We start from the raw sequence: 8763 nt of genomic DNA, 5'->3' as shown, positions 1-8763 counted from the left end.
ACTACTCACAAAGCATATTCATGTTCATAATTAGAGGAGTATTAATATGCATTAAGGATCTGATCATATGATCTTCCACCCAATAAACCAACTAGAATCGACTACAAGGAGTAATCAACACTACTAGCAACCCACAGGTACCAATTTGTGGTTTTGATACAAGATTGGATACAAGAGATGAACTAGGGTTTTGAGAGGAGATGGTGCTGGTGAAGATGTTGATGGAGATTGACCCCCTCCCACGATGAGAGGATCATTGGTGATGACGATGGTGATGATTTCCCCCTCCCGGAGGGAAGTTTCCCCGGCAGAACAGCTCCACCGGAGCCCTAGATTGGCTCCGCCAAGGTTCCGCCTCGTGGCGGCGGAGTTTCGTCCCGTAAACTTGCTTATGGTTTTTTCCAGGGTAAAAGCCTTCATATAGTAGAAGATGGGTGCTGGAGGGCTGCCAGGTGGCCCACGAGGCAGGGGGCGCGCCCAGGGGATAGGGCACGCCCCCACCCTCGTGGATGGTGGGTGGCCCCCCTCAGGTATTTCTTCCACTCAATATTTTTTATTAATTCCCAAAATGACTTTCGTGGAGTTTTAGGACTTTTGGAGCTGTGCAGAATAGGTCTCCAATATTTGCTCCTTTTCCAGCCCAGAATCCCACCTGCCGGCATTCTCCCTCTTCATGTAAACCTTGTAAAATAAGAGAGAATAGCCATAAGTATTGTGACATAACGTGTAATAACAGCCCATAATGCAAGAAATTTTGATATAAAAGCATGATGCAAAATGGACGTATCAACTCCCCCAAGCTTAGACCTCGCTTGTTCTCAAGCAGAAGCCGATATCGAAAAATATGTCCCCATGTTTAGAGATAGAGGTGTCGATAAAAATAAAATACGGACATGAGGGCATCATGATCATTCTTATAACAGCAACATATATATATATATATATATATATATATATATATTGTCATATGATTTCTTATGCTCAAGTAACAATCTATTCACAATGCAAGTATGATTCAGAAACTTCATTGAGAACTAACAAACTATGATCTCGGTCATTGAAGCAATTGCAATTTATCATAACATCAGAAAGAGTCAAGATAAGAGCTTTTCAGCAAGTCCACATACTCAACTATCATTTAGTCTTTCACAATTGCTAACACTCACGCAATACTTATGGTTATGGAGATTTAATCGGACACGAGAGAAAGATAGGGGCTTATAGTGTTGCCTCCAAACCTTTTACCTCAAGGGTAATGTCAACAATAATAGTTCATGCTAACTTACATCCAATTGGATATATATATATAGGGATCTTTCCAACATGAGGTGCTTGCCAAAGGATAAAATATAAAAAAGGAAAGGTGAAGATCACCTTGACTCTTGCATAATGTAAAAGATAGGCCCTTCGCAGAGGGAAGCAGAGGTTCTCATGTGCTTTTATGGTTGGATGCACGAAATCTTAATGCAAAAGAACATCACTTTATATTGCCACTTGTGATATGAACCTTTATTATGTAGTTCATCGCTTTTATTACTTCCATGTCACAAGATCGTATAAAGCTTATTTTCTCCACACTGATAGGTCATACATATTTAGAGAGCAATTTTTATTGCATGCAACATGACAACTTACTTGAAGGATCTTACTCAATCCATAGGTAGGTATGGTAGACTCTCATGGCAAAACTGGGTTTAAGGATATTTGGAAGCACAAGTAGTATCTCTACTTGGTGCAAGGAATTTGGCTAGCATGAGGGGGAAAGGCAAGCTCAACATGTTTGGATGATCCATGACAATATACTTTAACTGAGATGTGAGAAAACATAACCCATTACGTTGTCTTCCTTGTCCAACATCAACTCTTTAGCATGTCATGCTTTAATGAGTGCTCACAATCATAAAAGATGTCCAAGATAGTGTATTTATATGTGAGAACCTCTCTTTCTTTATTACTTCCTATTAATTGCAATGATGACCAAAACAATGTTTGCCAACTCTCAACAACTTTTAATCATCATACTCTTTATATGTGAAGTCATTACTTCCCACAAGATAAATATGATCTCTTTTTATTTCTTTTTACTCTTTTTATTAAGCTCATAGCAAGATAGCAAAGCCCCTCACTCAACACTAATCATTATTATATATAGCTCACGGACTCGATTACATAGAGGGATCATAGGGCAAGACTAAAAACTAAATCATACCAAAACTTTATTCTACTAGATCAAGATATTACCAAAAGGATCGAACTAAGAAAAACTGTAAAGATAAGAGTGTGATGGTGATACGATAAACGGGGCAACTCCCCCAAGCTTGGCAGTTGCCAAGGGGAGTGCCCATACCCATGTGATTATGTCTCCTTTACTGGTGAAGAAGGTGGTGATGATGATGGATAGTCGCACATCTAGCGTAGGAGCTCGTCCAATTTGCGGATAATGCCCTTAAGTGCGACGATATGATCCTTCAACAAAATATTTTCCTGTGTGATATACTTGTTTTGTATGCGAGCTAACTCAATCATCTTGAAACTTCAATCTCAGTTGGGGTAAAAAGGATAGAAAGAGGTTGAGGGATGTTTTCTTCTTCAGCCGCCAGAGCTTGATCCTCCATGGCCTTCTTGATCCCATCATCCTTGTTGATATCCCCAGGTTCTTCTCTCTTCAGCTCTATCTTCAATAGCCAAGCATCCTTGTCTTCATTGTTGGAGGAGGGTAACGTCATGATGCCTGGCCTTGGCAAATCTGACAGAAAATAGCTCGAAAAAAAGACAGAAGATTTCTACGTGATACGGTGGTCAAAACCTTTGGGAGATTATATAATGAATTTTTACCGACCGAAAGAAGTATCGTGCAAGAAAACGGAGTCCGGAGAGCACACGAGGTGCCCACGAGGCAGGGGCGCGCCCAGGGGGGTAGGGCGCGCCCTCCACCCTCGTGGACGCCTCGTGTCCTTCCTGGACTACTTATTTTACTATTTTCCTAAATATTCCAAAACAGAGAAAAATTACTATTAGAACTGTTTTGGAGTCGATTTACTTACCGTACCACTTACCTATTGCTTTTCAAAGTCTGAAACATTCCGGAAAGTGTCCCTTATGTATTCCTCCGGGGTTACGGTTTCAATAACATTAGTTTCAACATTTATAGGATTACCTGAGATATACTGTTTGATTCTTTGACCGTTCACCACCTTTGGATTTGTGCCTTCGAAGTTGTTGATTTTTATGGCACTGGAACGATAGACCTCCTCGATAACGTAAGGGCCTTACCATTTAGAGAGAAGTTTTCCTGCAAAAAATCTTAAACGAGAGTTGAATAGCAACACATAATCACCTACGTTAAACTCACGTTTTTGTATCCTTTTGTCATGCCATCTTTTAACTTTTTCTGAAAACAGTTTGGCATTCTCATAGGCCTGGGTTCTCAATTCATCAAGTGAGCTAATGTCAAATAATCTCTTCTCACCGGAAAGTTTGAAATCATAATTGAGCTCTTTAATGGCCCAATATGCCTTATGTTCAAGTTCGAGAGGTAAGTGACATGCATTTCCATAGACCATTTTATATGGGGACATACCCATAGGATTCTTATATGCAGTTCTATAAGCCCATAATGCATCATCAAGTTTCTTGGACAAATTCTTTCTAGATCTATTAACAATCTTTTGCAAAATTAATTTGAGCTCTCTATTACTCAATTCTACTTGGCCACTTGACTTTGGGTGATATGGAGATGCAACTCTATGATTAACATCATACTTAGCGAGCATTTTATGAAAAGCACCATGAATAAAATGTGAACCACCATCAGTCATTAAGTATCTAGGGACTCCAACCCTCGAAAAAATAACTTCTTTAAGCATCTTAATACAGGTGTTATGATCATCACTACTAGTTGGAATAACTTCTACCCACTTAGTAATGTAATCAACAACAACTAAGATATGTGTATACCCATTAGAGGCAGGAAAAGGTCCCATATAATCAAAGCCCCAAACATCAAATGGTTCGATAACAAGAGAATAATTCGTAGGCATTTTTTGACATCTACTAATATTACCAATTCTTCGACATTCATCACAAGACAAGACAAACTTACGAGCATCTTTGAAGAGAGTAGGCCAATAAAAACCGGATTGCAATACCTCATGTGTAGTTCTATCTCCAGCGTGGTGTCCTCCATATGCCTCGGAGTGACACTTGCGTAGGATCTGTTCCTGTTCATGCTCAGGTACACAACGTCTAATAACACCATCTACTCCTTCTTTATAAAGGTGTGGGTCATCCCAGAAGTAATGTCTTAAATCATACAAGAACCTTTTCTTTTGCTGGTACGTGAAACTACGCGGTATGAATTTAGCAACAATGTAATTATCATAATAAGCATACCATGGAGTAGTACGAGAAGCATTTATGACAGCTAATTGTTCATCAGGAAAGCTATCATTAATAGGTAGTGGGTCATCAGGAACATTCTCTAACCTAGACAAGTTGTCTGCAACGGGGTTCTCAGCTCCCTTTCTATCAATAATATGCAAATCAAATTCTTGTAGAAAGAGAATCCATCTAATAAGTCTAGGTTTAGCATCTTTCTTTTCCATACGATATTTAATAGTAGCATGATCAGTGTGAACAGTTACTTTAGAATCAACAATATAAGGTCTGAACTTATCACAAGCAAATACAACTGCTAAGAATTCTTTTTCAGTAGTAGCATAATTTCTCTGGGCACTGTCTAGAGTTTTACTAGCATATTGAATAACATTTAGTTTCTTGTCAACTCTTTGTCCTAGAATAGCACCTACAGCATAATTGCTAGCATCACACATAATTTCAAAGGGTACATTCCAATCAGATGGCTGAACAATAGGTGCAGAAATAGCTTTCTTAAGTATTTCAAATCCTTCTACACAATCATCATCAAAGACAAAAGGTATATCTTTTTGCAATAGATTAGTCAGAGGCCTAGAAATTTTAGAAAAGTCCTTAATGAACCTCCTATAAAAACCGGCATGACTAAGGAAAATTCTTATACCTTTAATTTCCTCGGGACATGGCATCTTTTCAATAGCATCCATCTTAGCTTTATCAACTTCAATACTTTTCTCGGAAATTTTATGCCCCAAGACAATACCTTCATTAACCATAAAGTGGCACTTCTCCCAATTCAAGACCAGACTAGTAACTTCACATCTCTGAAAAACTCGATCAAGGTTGCTCAAGCAATCATACAAAGAGGATCCATAAACGGAGAAATCATCCATGAATACCTCACAAATCTTTTCACAAAAGTCAGAGAATATAGCCATCATGCATCTTTGAATGGTAGCAGGTGCATTACATAAACCACAAGGCATACATCTATAAGCAAAGGTAATGAAAGGGCAAGTAAAAGTGGTCTTTTCTTGATCCTCCACTTACACATGTATTTGAGAGAAACCAGAGTAACCATCTAGAAAGCAAAATTGTGTATGCTTGGATAATCTTTCTAGCATTTGATCAATAAAAGGTAGAGGGTAATGATCTTTCTTAGTAGCTTTATTTAATTTGCGGAAATCAATTACCATCCTATAACCTGTAATAATTCTTTGCAGGATCAATTCATCTTTATCATTAGGAACAACAGTAATACCTCCCTTCTTAGGGACACAATGGACAGGACTTACCCACTTACTATCAGCAACGGGATAAATTATACCTGCCTCAAGGAGCTTTAGTATTTCCTTTCTTACCACTTCTTTCATCTTAGGATTTAATCGTCGTTGGTGATCAATAACTTGTTTGGCGTCTTCCTCCAATTTTATTTTGTGTTGGCATAGAGTGGGACTAATGCCCTTAAGATCATCAAGAGTATATCTAATAGCAGCACGGTGCTTCTTCAGAGTTTTCAATAATCTTTCCTCTTCCTGCTTTGAAAGGTTAGCACTAATAATAACAGGATATATCTTCTTTTCATCAAGATAAGCATATTTAAGAGTATCAGGTAATGGTGTAAGCTCAAACACGGGATCACCCTTGGGTGGTGGAGGATCCCCTAGGATTTCAACAAACAAGTTGTGTTTCAAAATACGTCCCTATTTAAAGAATACTTCATCTATCTCCCTTCTTTCATTCATATACAAATCATTTTCATGGTCTAGCAAATGTTGTTCTAAAGGATCAATAGGAGGCACGACAATAGAAGCAAGACCAATAATTTCATCCTTACTAGGCAATTCTTTATCATGAGGTTGTCTATGAAATTTAGCAAAATTAAACTCATGAGACATATCCCCTAAGCCAATCGTAACAACATCCTTTTCGCAATCAATCTTAGCATTAACAGTATTCAAGAAGGGTCTACCAAATATGATGGGACAAAAATCATCTTGTGGGGAACCAAGAACAAGAAAATCAGCAGGATATTTAACTTTCCATGACAAGACTTCAACATCTCTAACAATCCCAATTGGTGAAATAATAGTATCTCTATTGGCAAGCTTAATTGTAACAACAATTTCTTCTACCTCAGCAGGTGCAATATCATGCATAATTTCTTCATATAAGGAATAAGGTATTGAACTGGCACTAGCACCCATACCACATAAGCCATGATAATAATGATCTCCTATTTTAACAGAAATAACAGGCATGCCTACAACGGGTTTATGTTTCTTAGCATCGGGTCTAGCAATTCTAGCAGCTGCATCAGAGAAATAAATAACATGCCCATCAATATTATCAACCAAAAGATCTTTAACCAAAGCAATACTAGGTTCAACTTTAATTTGCTCAGGAGGTATATATGTTCTAGTATTACTCTTACGAACTACAGTTGAAGGTTTAGCATGATCTTTTATCCTAAGAGGGAAAGGTGGTTTCTCAATATAAGTAGTAGGAACAATAGGATCATTATAAGTGATAGTCATTTCTTCAAATGTAATAGGTGCAACTACTTTTACTTCAGTGGGAGGATTATATTTAAACCACTTCTCCTTAGGAAGATCAACGTGAGTAGCAAATGATTCACAGAAAGAATATACTATCTCAGAGTCAAGTCCATATTCAGTGCTAAATCCATGAAAAGCATCGGTATCCATAAAAGATTTAACACAATCAAACTTAGGTTTCATACCTGACTCCTTACCATCATTGGAAACCTAATCTTCAGAGTTGCGTTTAATTCTTTCCAATAAATCCCATTTGAATTCAATAGTCTTCATCATAAAAGACCCAGCACAAGAAGTATCAATCATGGTGCGATTGTTGAGAGAAAGCCGAGCATAAAAGTGTTGGATAATCATTTCTCTTGAGAGCTCATGATTGGGGCATGAATATAACATTGACTTAAGCCTCCCCCAATCTTGAGCAATGCTTTCTCCTTCGCGAGGCCAAAAATTATATATATAATTACGATCACGATGAACAAGATGCATAGGATAAAACTTCTGGTGAAATTCCAATTTCAATTGTTTATAGTCCTAGGATCCCATATCATCACATAGCCTATACCATGTCAATGCGTATCCCTTCAAAGATAAAGGGAGAACCTTCTTCTTAATAACATCATCGGGCATACCTGCAAGCTTAAATAATCCACAAACTTCATCCACATAGATAACATGTAAATCGGGAAGCAATGTTCCATCTCCTGCAAAGGGATTAGCTAGCAGTTTCTCTACCACACCCGAAGGAATTTCAAAGTAAACATTTTAAGTAGGTTCAGTAGGTTGAGGAGCAACTCTTTTCTCTACTGGTCGGGGTGAAGATACCCCAAACAAGCCCCTCAAAGGATTAGTTTCCATAGTAACAAGTGATAGTAAATTTCAGCACACTATATAAATGTTTCCTTACCAAGTTCCACTTACCAAAGGCGCTTCACTCCCCGGCAACGGCGCCAGAAAAGAGTCTTGATGACCCAAAAGTGTAGGGGATCTATCGTAGTCCTTTCGATAAGTAAGAGTGTCGAACCCAACGAGGAGCAGAAGGAAATGATAAGCGGTTTTCAGTAAAAGGTATTCTCTGCAAGCACTGAAATTGTAGGTAATAGATAGTTTTGTGATAAGAAAATTTGTAACGGGTAGCAATCAATACAAGTAAATAAGGTGCAGCAACGTGGCCCAATCCTTGGTAGCGAAGGACTAGCCTGGATTAGTTCTTATAATGAGAAAAGCGCTCCCGAGGACACATGGGAATTATTGTCAATCTAGTTTTCATCGCGCTCGTACGATTCGCGTTCGTTACTTTGATAATTTGATATGTGGGTGGGCCGGTGCTTGGGTACTTCCCTTTCTTGGACAAGCATCCTACTTATGATTAACCCCTATTGCAAGCATCCGCAACTACAAAAGAAGTATTAAGGTAAACCTAACCATAGCATGAAACATATGGATCCAAATCAGCCCCTTACGAAGCAACTTATAAACTAGGGTTTAAGCTTCTGTCACTCTAGCAACCCATGATCTACTTATTACTTCCCAATGCCTTCCTCTAGGCCCAAATAATGGTGAAGTGTCATGTAGTCGATGTTCACATAACACCACTAGAGGAGAGACAACATACATCTCATCAAAATATCGAACGAATACCAAATTCACATGACTACTAATAGCAAGACTTCACCCATGTCCCCAGGAACAAACATAACTACTCACAAAGCATATTCATGTTCATATTCAGAGGAGTATTAATTTGCATTAAGGATCTGAACATATGATCTTCCACCAAATAAACCAACTAGCATCAACTACAAGGAGTAATCAACACTACTAGCAACCCACA

Source organism: Triticum dicoccoides, chromosome 4B, assembly GCF_002162155.2.
Source record: "Triticum dicoccoides isolate Atlit2015 ecotype Zavitan chromosome 4B, WEW_v2.0, whole genome shotgun sequence".
NCBI lineage: Eukaryota > Viridiplantae > Streptophyta > Magnoliopsida > Poales > Poaceae > Triticum > Triticum dicoccoides.
This window is presented reverse-complemented; position numbering follows the sequence as displayed.